The sequence below is a fragment of the Pseudorca crassidens genome, chromosome 13, assembly GCF_039906515.1.
Source record: "Pseudorca crassidens isolate mPseCra1 chromosome 13, mPseCra1.hap1, whole genome shotgun sequence".
Taxonomy (NCBI): Eukaryota; Metazoa; Chordata; class Mammalia; order Artiodactyla; family Delphinidae; genus Pseudorca; species Pseudorca crassidens.
The window spans coordinates 49,846,381-49,864,128 of NC_090308.1; the positions used below are offsets into that span (position 1 = coordinate 49,846,381).

Here is a 17,748-nt window from a genome sequence, read left to right on the forward strand (position 1 = left end):
TCCATCAACAGTTCTGAGGCTGCCTTTCCAGGTGTTGCTCCCAGCCATTGACTAAGCAGGGCAGGGAGACTAAGGCACACCCGTTCCTGTGGGAGGTGGGACTCTTCCCACTGGTGATTTTGGCTTAAGGACTCCCATTGGTTTTGTCAGAACTTCCTTCCTTCCTTCCCTCTCTTCTTCTCAGGGGTCAGACCTTCATCACCATTTGGGGGCTTTCCCTGCTGCTTCTGGCTCCCTCCCCATTTTCTCTAATAAGTCACTTGCATGTCTGATTTCACCTTGTGGTTTGCTTCTCGGAAGACCCAAAAAACACATTTGCTTCCAAAATCTAAAAATATATATTATTTACTTTTTTAATGGACCATACATGTACATTGCACAAAATTCAAACAGTGCAAAAGGTAAAAGGTAGGTATATTAGGAAACAAAAGTTTCTTTTGCATCCTTTTCCTACAGCCACCTGTTTATCTTCTAAATTCCCATTCCTTTCCCAGAAGTCAATCTCTATTCTACTCTTCCATACAATTGTAAAAACAAGACAACAGACCCCAAATGGAGTCACTTGTGTCACCATAATGAGATAACTACAGTTGCAGCCACTCCCAGAAATGGAATCTTAAACCAGTCAATCAGGAATCCCTTGAACAGCACTAGTTAGGTAATCTGCCCGAGAGACCCCTGCCAGCCCCTAAAGGAGAGCGACCTTGCCATAACCAATCCGATTTTTGCTAGTATAACTTCCTTGTTCCTGCTGCCTTCTGCCTACAAAATCTTAACATGTCATACAGCTCCTCAGAGTTCCTTTCTATCTGCTAGGTTAGATGCTGCCTGATGCATGAATCATTGAATAAAAATAATAAGATCTTTAAATTTTACTCAGATGAATTTTGTTTTTTAACCCTGTATATACTATTCTTACGTTGCTTCTGTTGCTTAAGAGTGTATCTTGACTAGTATTCCATGACTTTATATATTACAGCTCACTCTTGTTATGGCTCCATAGTACTTCCCTGTATTTCCACATTGATGAATATTTAAGTATTTACAATCTTTTGCCATGACTATTGTACTATTGTATATTTACTGTCTTTTCATTTATGTATATCTGTACATAAATTCCTAAAGATAAATGCCTAGAAGTGGGCTTGCTGGATCAAGGGTAAAGATGTGCTAAATTTTACTGTTGAATTGCTTTCCACAGAGGTTAGACCGATTTATACCCCCAGCAGCGTGACTTTACAGCCTTTTGCCAACACAATGCGTTATCCATCTTTTCATCTTTGCCAGTCTGACAGGTTAAAGATGTAGCTTTGCAGTTCTCTTATTATATAAATGAAGTCAAGAATCTTTTCATACTTTTAAGAACCATTTTATTCCTTTTCTGTGAACTGTCTGTTCACATCCTTTGCTCATTATTCTATTGGGTGTTTTTGCTCTTTTAAAATTCTGAGAGTTCTTTATACGTTAGGAAATTAGCACTTTGGTTGAGATAGCAATGTGCTAGATTTTTCCCAATTAGAATTTGACTTGTCTTTCCTTTATGCTGTTTTTCTTTTGTTTTGTCAGGAAGAATTTTTAAAATTTTAAAATTAGTTAAATTTATCATTCTTTTTCTTTTATAGCTTCTACATTTTTAGTCAGTTCGAAAGGCCTTTTTCATTCTGAGATTATTTTTTTAATAATTATAATTTTTTTTTCTGAAAATTACTTTAAAAAATTTTTTAAAACTCCCATGTTTTCTTTCCTTTCTTCCCTCCATTTTAATATTTTACTCTTTCATCCCTCTATAATTAATTTTGGTGTAAGGTGTGAGGGATTTGGGGAAGAGACTATTAGTTATTAACCCAATATATTTCCTCTTCCTCTTGGGTACACAAGTAGACTACGTTTTCCCTCTTCCCTTGAGTTAGGCATGGTCATATAACTGAGTTCTGGCCGATGGCATGTGAAGGATTCATGTGACCCTCCTATCCTCTCTCCTTCTCTAGCTGCAATGTCTATTTACCATGGAGAAGGCCTTGAAGATGCAAGGGGCTTTGTGGCCCGGAATATGGGAGGCTTCTAGGACCTAACAGTTCCTGGCTGACAGCCAGAAAGGAAATGGGGTCCTCAATCCTACAACCACAAGGAGCTAAATTCAGCCAACAATCTGAGTGAGACTGGAAACAGATTCTTCCCTAGTCCATCCTCTAGAAGGGAATGCCACCTCACTGACATCTGAATTCCAGTCTTGCTAGACCCTGAGCTGAGAACCCTGTCATGCCATGCCTGGGCTTCTGACCTACTGAACTGTGAGCTAATTAAGTAGGTGTTACTTTAAGCCACTAAATTTGTGGTAATTTGTTTTGTGGCAATAGAAAACTAATACATCTCTTATATCTATTTTTTTTCAAAATTTTTTCAGACTACTAATTATTTTTCTTCAAATAAAGTATAAAAGTATATAATCAGCTTATCTAATTCTAAAAGAATATTCTGATAGTAATTTTATTGTTATTGTTTCACAGTTACAGATTAACTTGGGGAGAATTGACATCTTTACAATGTTGAATATTCCTATCCAAGAACATAACATCTTTCCTTTTTTAAAGACTTCATTTGCATTTGAAAGTTTTCTCTACTTAGTCTTTGCACAGTTCCCTTTTAAATTTGTTCTGAACAATTTATTTTTTGTACAACATGAGGTCTTTTTTCCATCACATTTTTAAACGGTTATTGTTTCTACATAATTAGATTATTATTTTCCTAATGTTAACTTTATACCAAGCTTTCTAAATAAATTTTATTACTATTTATAATAGTTGAATCTCTTGGATTCTTCAGGTAAACAATACTATCTTCAAAGAATGATAATTTTACCTCCTACTTCCAAGTTTTTATACCTCTTTTTTTTCTCTTTAATTATGTTGGCTAGTATTTCCAATATATTGTGAAATAATGGTAATAATACATATTATTATCTATTTCCTGGCTTTAATAGAATTGTTTCTTTTATTATGGATTTTTATATCTTATTTGTAGGTAAGATTAGGCTATGATTTTATTTACTTTTGGTGCTATTTTTGTTGGGTTTTAACATCAATCTTACACTGGTTTCATAAAAAGAATTTGCACCTTTGATTCTTTTCCTTCATTCTGAAACAATTTAAATAGCATTGGAGTTACTGGTTTCTTAAAAATTTCATAGAATTTGCCTGAGAGACTCTATAGGTCCATTGCTCTTTGGGGGTTAGGTCATTAAAAACATTTTCTAATTCCTTCATGTTAATTGGTCTGTTTAGATTTTTCTTTCTGTTCTGACCAATTTTGGCAACTTATATTTTCTAGGAAAACATCCACTTAGCCATTTATTTGCATAGTTAAGCAAAGCAGCTACTTATGGTTCATTTTTTTAAATTTTGTATATTTGTGTTTTTGCCCCTTTTCTTGATTAGATTACCTAACATCTATATATATTTTATAATTTTCCCCCTAAAGAACCAGATCTTGGATTGATTGATTTGGTAGTATTGCCATCTTTCTGTTTTCTAATGTAGTAAGTTAAGCTTTTATCTTTAGTATTCTTTCCATCTGCTTGCCTTAGTTTTGTTGTTGTTTGGTTTTTATTTTTTTAATTTTTTTATACAGGGGGTTCTCATTAGTCATCCATTTTATACACATCAGTGTATACATGTCAATCCCAATCGCCCAATTCATCCCACCCCCCACCCACCCCCGCCGTTTTCCCCCCTTGATGTCCATACGTTTGTTCTCTACACCTGTGTCTCAATTTCTGCCCTGCAAACCGGTTCATCTGTACCATTTTTCTAGGTTCCACATATATGCGTTACTATACGATATTTGTTTTTCTCTTTCTGACTTACTTCACTCTGTATGACAGTCTCTAGATCCATCCAAGTCTCTACGAATAATAAGTTAAGCTTTTATCTTTAGTATTCTTTCCATCTGCTTCCCTTAGTTTTGTTGTTCTTTTACTAACTTCCAGAACTTGATTCTTAATTTATTTTTATTCTTTCTCGCTTACTGATATAAATATTTAGGACTTCAAATTTCCTTCTGAGCACTGTTTAGCTATATACCATAGGTTCAAATATGTAACATACATGTTACCATTACTTTGTAGATTTTCTATGCTTTCTAATTTCCTCTTTGATCAAAAAGGAAATGGAGAGCTTAAATCCTCCAAACGATAAGGTTTTTAGATTTGTATTATTTAACAATCAATTTCCAGTTTTATTGAAATATTGTCAGAGAATTTGACCTGCACTATTTCTACATTTTGCAAGTCAATGAAGTATTCTTTAGTTTAATAGAGTCACGTTTTGTGACTACTGCATGAGTACCTTAAAGAAGTTGCATTCTCTGATACAGTATTTGAATATGCGTTCCTTATGTTCCTTAGGTCTTTAATATTATTTTTATGTACTTGTCTGGGCTCAGATAAAAGAATTAAATTTTTCTACCATTAATATTTTTCTATTTCTCTTTGTATGTTCTGTACGCTTTTCTTCATAAATTTGTTGCTATATTATTTACTAAATATCTATTTATAATTGCTAGGTCTTTGTTGTGGTTTACACCTTTATCATTCTAAAACATCATGCTTCTTGCCTTAAATTCAACCTTGTTTAATTTTAGGAATTCCAGTTTCTATTTTTCTGTTATTTGCCTTTGCTTTGTATGATCTTGCCTATCCTTTTATTTTCAAGCTTTCAAAGACACATTGTTTTACATGTGTGTTTTATGTATAGGCCACAGGGAATTTTACTTTGAGATCTAGTTTGAGTTTCTTACTTTATCTGAGTAGAAAATCTGGTCACCTCTAACCAGACTCTACTGGAACTGGAACATTCTCCTCCCTGTCTTCTGTCCCTTGCTTCCAGCACCATCTCCCCTACATTCATTTCTCTAGTCCTTTCTGTTCTGCCTTCCAGTGACCTAGCATGTTAGCCTCCCTCAGCACAGGCCTCATACTAGACCACAACAAACATCCTCTGAGCCTAAATCAAAATGAAGAACATTTACTTGATAGTTGAGTATGAAAGTGTTATGTGTATGCTCCTACTTCAGCATAATGAGTAATATTTATATAAACCATACCATACACATGTACATGTATTTGGTATTTTGGGTGGAAGGCCTGGAAAGAATATTGTATTTGGGAGCTTTTAATTTGCAGAATCCACTAAAATTTACATCCTCTTCCTTATTTAGGGTAAATAAAAACTATTAGAGATAAAATAGACATATATTTGAAACATAAAACCCTCTGTTTATTCATGGTAAGAGTAGTTACTGCAAACCGTGTTCAGTTGCAATGAAAGTGCATCATGATTAACTGTCTCAAATATCTATTTCCATATAACAAATTATCTAAAATTCAGCAGTAAAAGACAACCGTTGCATTATGTTCAAAGATTCTGTGGGTCAGGAATTTGGAAAAGGCTAGGTAAGAACAGCTTTCCTCTGCTTCAAAATGTCAGTCTCAGCTGGAAAGACCTGAAGCAGAGGAACTCGGCAACTGGGGACAGGCATCGTCTGGAGGCATCTTCACTCATGTGTCTGGTGGTTGATGGCAACTGTTGGCTGGGACCTCAACTGGGCCTGTTAGCCAGAACACCTACACCTGGGCTCTCAATGTAGCTGGGACTTCTTCTCCACAGCTAGTGACCATGGCAGCTCAGGGCTCCAAAGGCAAGAATCCCAAGAGAACCAGGCAGATGCTATATTGCCCTCTGTAACCTAGCAGCAGAAGACATAAAGTATAATTTTGGCCTTACTCTGTTGGCCAACAAGTCACTACAGTTGATCAACAAGTCACTAAGGCCCAGAATCAAGGGGAGGGAATATTCACCCTACCTCTTAGTGGGAGAAGCATCAAAGAATTTTCAGATGTTTTAAACCCACTACATTCTCACTGCTCGTCACTGGGTCTCTCTATCTGTGTCTCTCATTCTCATTTTCTCTCTCTCACACATACATCACATACAATCATACCATACTCACAAACTTACATATAGTTGCTTGTCAATACTAGCTATCAGTGTAAGGAACTAAACTGTAGTGACAGTTGTTGTGGCATTTTGTAAGCAATAAGAGCAAAACTGAAAAAAGTGAATATATCAGCTATTGACTAGTAGCAAATATAAGATTATTCCATTTCCCAAAATATCTACAAATCACAAGGACAAAATTTTTTTAACCTTATGAACATTAATTTAAGAAAAATGTTTGAATATTGATAAGAGCAGTGATCTTTGTGCCATTTTGACTTTGCTTAGTCCCATTCCCTTTCCCCAGCTCAACAGTAGCCTTGAAAACCAGCAATGGACAAAAATTTGAATGAAGTTACACAAGAGAAAGCCCAGAGTCATAAGAAGAATATAACTTGCTTCCTGTTTAATTTTCCATGCACTGGGCCACACTCCAGCCAGAGCCTCCCTGGCTTCACTTGTATTAGCCTTTTCCTCAAATCTCCCATGGCTTCTTTCTTTCTTGACATAAGGATTATATATCCTCTGCTAAAATTTACTCTAAAAGGATGCAGCGTTTCTCTCTCTCTGATCCCATGACTGTTACCTTTGCTGTACCCACACCAACCTCTCATCCATTATTATCGCTTTGTTTCCTATATTCAATACTTCGTTTGAAATGCCAGGACACATGACCTATGGTAAGCCATTTCATCCAAGTCTGGAAGTGGTGGGAGGAGCCAGAATCTACAATATGTTGCCACTGTGAGGTGGCAGCCAAGGAGGAGGGTCTGGCATAACTGCCTGAATGCAAGTAGCTTCACTCAACCGGTGATGGCCCCATTTGGAGCAGAACAAGTGGTTGAGGGTCCAAGAGGCAGTGGCGCCAGAAGAATGTGAGAAGATGGGACATAATATGCATGTCCCATCCATCTGGTAGCTCCCAAATCTATATCTGCTTTGACTTCTCTCCTCATCCTCAGACCTACATCTCTAATAAAAGGTCCCAACAGCAGTTCAAAATCAGTGTGTCCAAATCCTAATTATTTTACCCCTTCTACCAAAACATGCTTCCGTACCACATACCTTAACCCAGTGAAGGGTGTCACCATCCATTCATAACCAAGCCACAAACATAAACTTATTATGAATTCTCTTTCTCCATCACTCCTTATCAAATCATCAAATACTCCATATTTTATCTCCTTAATGGCTCTCAAAGTAATACAATTGTTCCTATCCCATTCGCTATCATAGAGGTATAGCATTTAAAATGACATCTGGCACCTAGTAAGTACTATCATCTCTCAACTGTATCACTGAAATAGATTTCTAACTGCTCTCTCTGCCTATATACTTGCTCTCTCTGAGCCACTCACCACACTCCAGGAGAATCTTTCTAAAATAGAAATCTTATCATATCACTCTCTTTAATAAGTATTTAGTGGTTCCCCACTGAAGTTCAGGATAGAGTCCAACTTCTTTAATGGGGCTGACAATCATCCTTAAAGGTTGACCTTGGCCTACTGCTCAAACTTCAGCTTTTCCTAATTCTCACTCAATGCCTTAGCCAAACTAAATTTTTGTAATTCTCTACAACTGTCACGTCCTCTTTCACCTCTTCTTGTGCTTCTCCCCTGTTTGGAGTACCTTCTCTCTGCCACGACCACTCCCCCAGCTTACACCTGTTCATCCTGCACACCTCAGCTTAGACATTAACTCTCAGGGAAGACTTCCCTGACTACCTGCCATCATCGGCCACATGATCAGTTATAACTGTATCCATCAGCTGCACATAACAGAATCCTCACTGACAGCAAGTTAAACAAGTTGGGGGTTATCTTACACAAGCCATGAGAAGGTAAGTGGCTGCTGATGTTGGTTTAGCTTCTCAGCGATGAGGTCAGAGACCCAGGATCCATCTATCTTCGATTCTATCATCGCTACAGGTTAGTATTTTACTCCAAATGTGTGGCCTCATGGCGTAAAGATGGCTCCTGATATCACATCTATGTTCAAGGAAGAAAGAAAAGAGGGGAAAGCAAACACTACACCAATAACTCCACGGTAGACTTCTGTTGATCTCTCATTGGGCACGGCTATGTCACATGGCCATTCCAACTGCCAGGGAAGTGGAGAAAGTGAATACTTAGAATTTCTTAGCCTCCACAGTAGAAGACAGCCAGCGAGAAGGAGTTCAGCCATGACTGGTATGATCTATCACAGTCTACTACACCCCAGAGTGGGTGGACACCCCAGATCTGGTGTCCAATTTTTGCTTATTACAAATAGTGTTGAGATGAACACGCTTGTAGGTATCTTTCTGTTGAATATATACCCAGAGGTGGAACTGCTGATCATAGGGCATCTTCAGCTTTAGCAGACACCACCAGACAGTTTTCCAAACTTGTATCCTTTTCTCCCCGCGCCCCCACTAGTAGTGTCTGAGCATTTTAGATCCTCCAAATCTTCAACACCTGTTTTTGTCAATTATTTAAAATTTAGTCATTCTAGTATTTATATGTGGAGTGCTGTGGTTTTAACTTGTATTACATTTTCACTTAATTTCCCTGATACTAATGATGCCGAACATCTTTTTCTATGTCTGTTCACCATTTTGATTACTCTCTTTCGTGAAGGGCAATTTACATCTTTGGTTCCTTTTTAAAAAAATGAGCTATCTATGGTCTTCTTATGGACATATAGGAAGTCTTTATATAGTCTAGATACAAGTCCATTGTCAACTATATACATAGAAAATATCTTCTTCCGCTCCATGGCTTGTATTTCCATTTATTTAATAGTTTCTTTTAATAAGTGAAAGTTTTACTTTTAATGAAGTCCAATACAGTCAAGTGGTTGATTTTTCAATATTTTGAATTGAATTTTTTCAATACTTTTCAGTATTTTCCTTTAAGATAAATAGGCCAGAGAACACACTAATTAAGAAATAAGTGCCTACGCCAAGCCCATGAAGATATTCTAGATTATCTTCCAGAAGTTTACTATTTATCCTTTACATTTAGCTCTGTGATCCAGCTGAGATTGATTTTTGTGTATAGTGTAAGGTAGGTGTCAAGTTTTTCTTAGATGTATACCCAACTGACCTAGGATATTGTTTATTGAAAAGACCATCTTTCTCCCACTGCATTGCAATGGCACTTTTGTTGAAAATAAAATGATTGTGTATTTCTGGGTCTGGAATCTTTACTTTGTTCCTTTGGTCTATTTGTCTATATTTGAGACATTCTGTTTTAATTTCTGTAGCTTTATAATAAGTCTTCATATTTGATGGTGCTAAAAAATGATTTTTCTTCTTCAAGGTAGTTTTGCTATTCTTGGCCTTTTGTCTTTTCGTATAAATTTTAAAATTAGCTTGTCAATTTCCACAAAAATCTGGCCTTTTGATTGGAATTGTATTTCATTCTCTCAGAGATAATCGCCTCCAATCCTGGCTGCCTTGATGTTTCTCCATGCTGTCAGACAGCAGTGTTTTAAGCACAGATTTATGGTTGTTCTTGACAGGAGGATAGTCTGATATCTGCCATTCCCTGGAGCAAGAAGCAGAAACACTTTGCAAACCTTCCCAATTCTATGAAAAAAGAAGTTCCATTAGAAGAAATTTATATGACAAACCTTGATTCTGCTGATAGTTTATGTAAAGTATTATTTTATGAAACTGGGTCCAGTTGACTGCAGTTGAGAGAAGACATGACCCAAACTGGGTTTAACCACAACAAAAAACAATTGGCTCACATAACTGAAAACTTCAGGAAGATCATTTTATACAAGATTTCAAAGGAAGTTTATCAGGGTCCAATTTTATCTCCATCTCTCTGCTCACTTCTTGTTGAATGTTGAAGCCATTCTGAAACAGGTTCATGCCCATCAGACGGCTGTCAGCAACTCCCAGAACTACACACTTCCAGGTCCACACCCAGTAGAAAGTGAGTCTTTGTCCCAGAATATCTGGGAAAATATCATTGGCTCTAACTGGACCACTGCTCATTCCTAAACCGATCACTTTGCCTAAGGAAATTTGATAGAATGATTAGCTTAGGCCCAGGTCAGGTTCTTGATTCCTGGGCTAGGGGTAGATTCAGTTCCTTCAGAGATCTATAGATCGAGAACAGGGTTAGTGGTAGTTCCCAAGTAGGAAGTTAGGATGTGATTAACAGGAGAAAAGTGAACAGATGCTGGACAACTAAAAGGACAAATTCCACAGGCCAAATCCAGTTGTTAAATGCACATTGCCTGAAGGTACTTGGAAGATCGTTGTCTTCCTGCTCTGGTCTTGCAAGGCCATTTCCATGATCCTGCTTCTGGGACTATGACCCCACTCTCTTCACACTGCCACCTGCTTTACACCCATCCTCTCCATAACACACACTCCGCTCTTCCATCCCTGGCATGACCCTCCTCATGTATTTTCTTCTTCCTTTTACTCTGAAGTCTTAGCAAGAGTTAGGGTAGGAGTAGAAGGAGGATGAGATGGTTTCTATTCCTTCATTGTCACCTTTTTCCTTTTCTCTCCTTATCACTTCAACAGGACAAGAGCCAGATGATCAGACTTAGCTTCCCAATTCTACCATTTACTACTATGATTCTGAAAAAGTCATTTCACTACTCTCTCAATTTCCACAACTGCAGATGGAGCTAATGATATCCACTTCGCCTCTTTCCAAGCAATAGCTCGAAAATGAGTGAGAGTAAGAGGGTGACAGGTCTGGAGACTGCATCCTTTTAAATGGCTGTTGACAGTGCTGGTGATGCTTCTGCAAGAGAAATCTTAAAATGTGGGTTTTTTCCCCCAAGCATTTCAATGATTGTGAAGGTTAAATGAAATTTTTTTTTTTTTTTTTTTTTTTTTGCGGTACGCGGGCCTCTCACTGTTGTGGCCTCTCCCGTTGCGGAGCACAGGCTCCGGACGCACAGACTCAGCGGCCATGGCTCACGGGCCTAGCCGCTCTGCGGCATGTGGGATCTTCCCAGACCGGGGCATGAACCCGTGTCCCCTGCATCGGCAGGCAGACTCTCAACCACTGAGCCACCAGGGAAGCCCAAATGAAATATTTTGAAAATGTTTATAGACTCTGAAGCTCTTAAGAGATGCTGAATTGCATTATGGGCCCCAGACAGATGATTATAAAGCTCTTGTCCCACCCCAAGTATTGTTTGTGTGCATCACTTGTGAAGGGCTTCCACCTAGGGAACAAAAGCACAACAGTTTCACTGAAGTCCTCTGGCCTAATCCTCTTAAGAGTCATTGAAGCCTCTTTGAATTGATCCAAAGGGGGTCAAGTACCTTCTTAAGACAGAAGGTTCTTTCAGATTTTCTTACTGTTCCTGGTTCTGACAAACACACTCAAGTGTTCCCTGCTATACACCACTGTTGCCCATACACCACTTGAAGCCAGGGATTTTTGCCCAAGGTCACAGTGCCAGGAAATGGCTAACAGGGATCTTTCTAGAATCCACCCTCCCTCCACATGGCCAGCTAATCCAGCAAAGTCAAAAGGGGTACTGTGAAGTACAAGGCTGCAGAGGCCTCTGAGAAACAGATTTTGACTGCACACTGCAGGAGGAAGAAGACAGTGTCTGAGCAAGTGTTGTGTGCGCAGCAAGGAGTGGCAGGTCTGGACAAGAAAGCAGGGCCGAAGTCATAAGACCGAATGCTTTTTTTTGTTTTGTTTTGGTTTGTTTTTTTTTGTTTTTTCGCGGTACGCGGGCCTCTCACTGTTGTGGCCTCTCCCGTTGCGGAGCACAGGCTCCGGACACGCAGGCTCAGCGGCCATGGCTCACGGGCTCAGCCGCTCCGCGGCATGTGGGATCTTCCCAGACCGGAGCACGAACCCGTGTACCCTGCATCGGCAGGCGGACTCTCAACCACTGCGCCACCAGGGAAGCGCAAGACCAAACGCTTTAATGATCATTGCACATGCAGAGCTTAGCACAGTGCCTGACTGCAGGGATGCTCAGCTGACCCGATGGTGCGGGTGGAAAGCAACAGAAAGACTTAAGAGATAGTCTGGAGACTAAAACTTGTGACTGGCTGAATGTGAAGGATAAAGAGTACAAGAGAGTAAACTATGGTTTTGGGTCTGGGGAACTGGCAGACACAGAGACGTTTGGGTGGGATGATTAAGAGTTCAGTGAGTGGCTTTAGTTTGAAGTGATGGTAGGTCAGCTATGGAAATCCTATCAGAGATTGTACATGATGTGGTTTTTTAATGAAAAATTCATATGAAATTCTAATAGGTTTTGACTATAAAATGTTAAGCCAATAGAATATGTCTTAGAGAAATTAGAGAAATTTTCCTTTCTGTAGAGCACAGACCATTACACACTCTCCTGACTTCTTCCTTACTAATGGAACTCTACTTTTGTCTGAGGTATCAATACGCCTGACTCAATATTTTCGTGTTCCAGCCTCCCTTGCCAGATGACCATGGAACTAAATCTAGCCAATGAGACATAAGTAGAAGCTCTTGGGTGGGACCCAACCAACTGGTATGTACATTTTGCTCTTAGACTTTTTTTTCCCTTTTCCACTTACAATGTGGACCTGATGGCTGGAGCTCCAGCAGCCACCTGATGACCACAAGGATGGAAACCACATGCTAAAGATGGCAGATGGAAGGAATCTGGGCCCCTCACGGCATTGTGAAGCCATCATATCAAGCCCTGGACGCTGCCCTAAGACTTCTATTTAACATGAGAAATAAAAGCCTCTAATTGGTTATGTCTCCATTTTTCGGGTCTCTGGCCCTCACAGCCAAATGCAATTCCTTGTTGATAAACCATTGTCTTAAAAATTATGAAAAACCTTTAATTTCAGAGTGAGTTTTAGTGTTTTGCAAAAGTAATGACAAGAATAAAGCATTAGCCCTTGATTCAAAATAATAAGCATCAACTCTACAAGCATGTCTATCATTAACAAAATCTAAAAGGAAGCTTTTGGGAGCCCGGTGAAAATACTCATTAGCATAGCCCATGGCCTACTTATACCTCTTTTCAAAAAGACTGAGAGAACAGCATGTCTCAAATACTATACAAGTCACGATTATAAACCCTGCTCATGACCATCACTTTGCACTTAAAACCACTCACTACTTTTAATGCCAAAGAGTCTAATAAATTCTAAGAGCATCCTGGTTCTTGTTGTGGTGGAATCTGTGAGAACAAACTCACTCTTAGCAGTCACATCCCAGGGAGATCACAGTTGTTGAGGGGAAGGAGGGAGACACCAGGCACCCACAGTCACATCAGGCTCCCTCTCAGCTACGATAACTGAATGGGAAGTTTTTGTTTGATTGAAAGCACATGGCAGGAAATGGCTGCTTCAACCCTGGCTCTGCCTCATGCCCAGCTCCAGCCAGCCACTGACCACCTGACTGACCAGGACTAACAACATTTTCCAGGAGACAGTCTTTGCTTAATCCAGCCCAATTTGTAGATGGGTTCCCCCAGGTCCAGGATTGGGCAGGGCTTTTTGATAGAAACTTGGCTAAGAGCGCCCCCTGTGCTTGGTCAGGGGCAGTTGTGATTCTTAGAGTGAGGCGGCTTGGGTGGGCCCCGGGAGGGAGTCCAGATGAAACCCAACTGTGGGTTATAAGGAACAAACAGCAGAGGTGTGTGTGCCACAGGTATTTTCCTGCCAAAATGCAAATACCCACGTCAGGAAGGTTCCTTAGTCAGAAGCCTATCTGGTTTCATGCCTGAAGCTTTGGGCATCATTCTCACCTGTTCTCAAGCCTAAGAGCTTCTCAAGCCTAACAGCCTTCGCGGATTGTTTGAAGGATACATTTCTGTTTGAAAGACAAATTTCTTTTCTCCAGATTAGTTCAGCTGACCTATCAGGTAACCCAGAAACTTCTAAAAAGAAAAAGAAAAGAGAAAAACCTCAACCTTAATTCTACAGATCCCATAAATAAAGATACCCCAGTAAAGCCAGACTCACAGAGCGTCCGGCTCACTAGATGTGCTAAGAACAGACTCCCGCTCAAGGATGGGCCCCTTCAGGAGCTGCCTCTGGATTTCTCCCCGACCCTGAAGTCTTTGCTACTTCCGTGTCCTCAGTTGTGAGACGGAAATAAAACACACTCAGAAGTCTTGGCAAAGCAACATCCTTGTCTCCAGACCTATTCAGAGGGAGGGGCAGGGCCTAGAGACCCACTCTAGACTAGTGAAGAGTGAGTGTAGACACACTTCTATCCCTTGCCTGAGACAGTGGAAAGCGCGTGTTGATGAAGGAAGGCCTGGACAGTCTCCCCAGCTCCTCAAGCAGAGTGACCTCACCTTCACAGACCATTTAGAGTTTGTATCACATGCATTCTCTCCTTTCTTAGATCACTGGTGTCGGTCAAGAGATCCCCTAGCTCCAGCCCCACAAGGGGCAGGAACCCCCATCAGGAGGTGAAGCTGCTGCACATCTGATGGGCCAGAACCACTGCCTTTCAAGGCCTCCTGGCCCCATTTTTACATCTCAACTCTGCATTCCTCCAGTTTCCATTCACCAGCCTCGTTCCAGCCCTGCAGCTTTCCACGTAGATTATGTACCTCCTCGTCCTCCTGACCATTTAATTACGTGACGACCACCATCATGTCACCCCAATGAGTACTCTTCTTTGCAGGTCATATAGCCCCTGACATAGACCACGATTTCCCCACCGCTTACCCTGGCTCCAGTTTGTTTGATCCTCTTACAGAGCGTTGTTATGGAGCCCAGTGTTCACTTGGCTGTGCGTGCAAGCTCAAGGTGAGCCCTTCTAGGCTCTATACCTTTGTCAGTAGAGCCCATGGTTGCACTAACGTCTTTGTCAGCCCCAGTTACATTGAGCCTCCAGTCAACTAAAATTTATAAATCTTCTCCAGTCCAAACATGTGCATTTTGCTTTCCCAAATCCTTTCTAAGAGTAGAAGAGATGTGAATCGATAACAAATGCTGCCCCTGATGCAATTGTTGTTAAACCCGAGTACAACTGTGTCCATTTACCTTAGAGGTTCCATCCCGATGTTCCAGCCAGTCTCAAGATCTTCTAGAAAACTGATCTGTCACTTGTCATTATTAGCTACACATTCCAGCTTCGTGGCATTCACTAACTTGGTGGGCCAGCTATGTATTTCTTTACGCCAGCCATGGCTACATTGCGATGGAAGCTAGCTGTCTCTACCAGGGGGTGAGCCTAGGTGATCGAAACTATCTTACACAGGGTTTGCTCAAGATCACACAGTAGACCTATGCCCTGTGGAGCTGGCACTGGAACTCCAGTCTCCTGAAGCCCAGGGTGGAGATTTTCCCACAGTGCCATTGGGCTGCTGCGTGGGATGCTTGCCTCCCCCAGGCCCTGCTACACCTGCTACATGCTCATCAGCCACTCAGCAGGTAGGGTCTCCACACTGTTTCCAGGATGAGAAACTGTGTTTATTATTTTGTGTTGGCTGACACAGAAGGCCATAGCTACCGACAAAGCAGCTCTCCATTTGCATTCACTTCTGGACTTCAAGGGTCTCTGACCAAACCCAGCTAGATCCTTCCCCTCCAGAGACTTGCCTATACCACCCAGCTCGCCACCATGGCATGGACATGCTCTGACCTAGGCGCTAAGAGACCTGGATCCTAATGCTCATTCCATCATGTTTAATTCTTTGACCTTGTTTGACACAAGCCATTTAATTTCCCTGAGCCTCAGTCTTCTCACCTAAAATAGAGGACACATCACCCTTCCTTTCAGAGTAAATCTGAGCATCAAAGGAGAGAATGGTATAAAAATTTTTTGAAAACCATCCAATGCTTTGCAAAGTATATTGTTATTATCAAATGGGTACAGAGAACTCCAAAATGAGTCAGAACCACTTAAAATTCCTTTTTACAGCAGCTCATTGTATCCTAACCTATTTATTCATTTCTTTTTTTCTCTTAAAGTCCCAATAAAAACTGAATATTAAGAATGCATGCAGGGAGAGGACTGAATACAAATTAACTATGCAATGTTCTTTAGTCACTTTGGCAGGGAAGCGATACACCTATTAAAATACCCCAGGCAGAGTTGGCCCGTACTCTGCTGATAACCCCAGCAGGCAACGACCTTGGCACCATTACAAGGGCAATATTTTCAAATGGATGAACTATTCCTGAACAAAGTGTCCAGTGTACTAGGAATAAACAGGCTTTTTGTCAACAAAGCCGTGTGTTTTCTGGTTCCAACAACCTTGCCCAGAGACAGCATCAGAGACTGGGGAGGACCAGGAAGCAGCACCTTCCAGCAGCCTGCCCAGTCTTGTCATCTCTCCTCGAGAATCCTGTGACTGAAAGGACCTTCAAACCTCCCTCCTCTCCTCTGAAGTTTCCGTGATTACTTGCCTACAGTTTTTCAAAAGTAGAACCCAGTGCTGTCCATTGCTCTCCTGGTCAGACCTCAGAGTGTGCCTGGTAGGAGAGCAGGTGGGGGAATCACGCCTCCCTGCAGTGTCAAACGGAGCCCTGGAGCCTCACGAGCAAAGGCCTGTGCTGGAGAGTCACATAACGATGCCACCAAGTGTCTACAAGGCCAGTTCTATGAGGAAGAGACAGGTCTCCCAAGACAGTCCAAAACAGGGTACACAAGAGGCTTTGAAGACAAGATCCTTGGGACAAAATTCACTGGGAGAGCAAGAAAGGACTCTGATTCACCAGAAATAAAGTGCACATGCACAACTCAGCTGGCGAGATTTGCTTCTTCTCCTGGGCCAATGAGGCTGCAGCTGGCTTGCTTAGCTGTTCATTCTTTCATTCATTCTACAAATATTTATTGAGCACCTACTGTGCACCTAACATTGTTCTATGTTCTGGGGACACAGAATGAAGAAGACAAAGTCTGCTCTCCTTACATTCTGGTGAGAATTGGCAAACAATAAACAAACAAATAAGAAAATGTCTTGTGTGCCAGGTGGTGATAAGTGCTAAGAGGCACAGGGGGTGCAGGGGTGGGTGGGCATGAGTTTCTATCAAGGAAGGCCACACTGTGAAGGTGAATTTGACCAGGAGTTTGGAGGAAGTGCAAGAGTGGGCTATGACTAACTGGGCGAGTGTATTCCGGGCAAGAATATGCTTGAAACAGCAAAGAAGATAGTGTTACAGGCGCAGAGCCAGCCAAGGAGAGAGTCAGAAGAGATGAAGTCAGAGAGGCGATGGGGAGCCACTCATGGAGGGCCTGAGAGCCATTTTAAGGACTTTGGTTTTAATTCTGAGCGATCTGGGAAAACACTAGGGGTGGGGCAAGACTGGAACAGAAAAGTGACGTAATCTGATTTTGGTGTCTAAAGATCATCCTGGATATTCTATTGAGAACAGTGTGGAGACAGGACAGAATGTGCGCAGGGAGAGTATTAGGAGGATAGTGCAAGAGTGTAAGCAAGAGAGGGCAGCAGTGCCTTGAACCCTGACAGCACCCATGCAAGGGTGAGATGAGCCCCGGGATATTTTTAAGGTAAGATCTATAGGAATTGATAATAATGGGATGTGGGAAATGAGAGACAGAATCAAGGATTAGTCCATTATTTTGACTTAAGCAAGTGGGAGGATGGAGCTAACATTTTTATTAAGAAGGGGAAGATGACGCGTGAAGCAGGACTAAAGGCATCAGGAGTCTGGTTTGGGACATGTTATGTTGGAGGTGTCTGGTGGATACCAAGTGGAGATGCCTTGTAGGCAGTTGGATAAGCAAGCCTTGGGTCCAGGCTAGAGATATAAACGTGGGAATCATTATTGTAGAGAAGGTGCATAAAGCCAAGTGCG

At 41.1% G+C, this 17,748-nt stretch overlaps 1 protein-coding gene across 1 annotated transcript in view; it reads right to left on the reverse strand.

The window, feature by feature from the left end:
• Positions 1–17,748, reverse strand: part of ARMC2 (armadillo repeat containing 2) — a 236,578-nt gene that overhangs the window by 185,358 nt on the left and 33,472 nt on the right. The window lies entirely within an intron of this gene.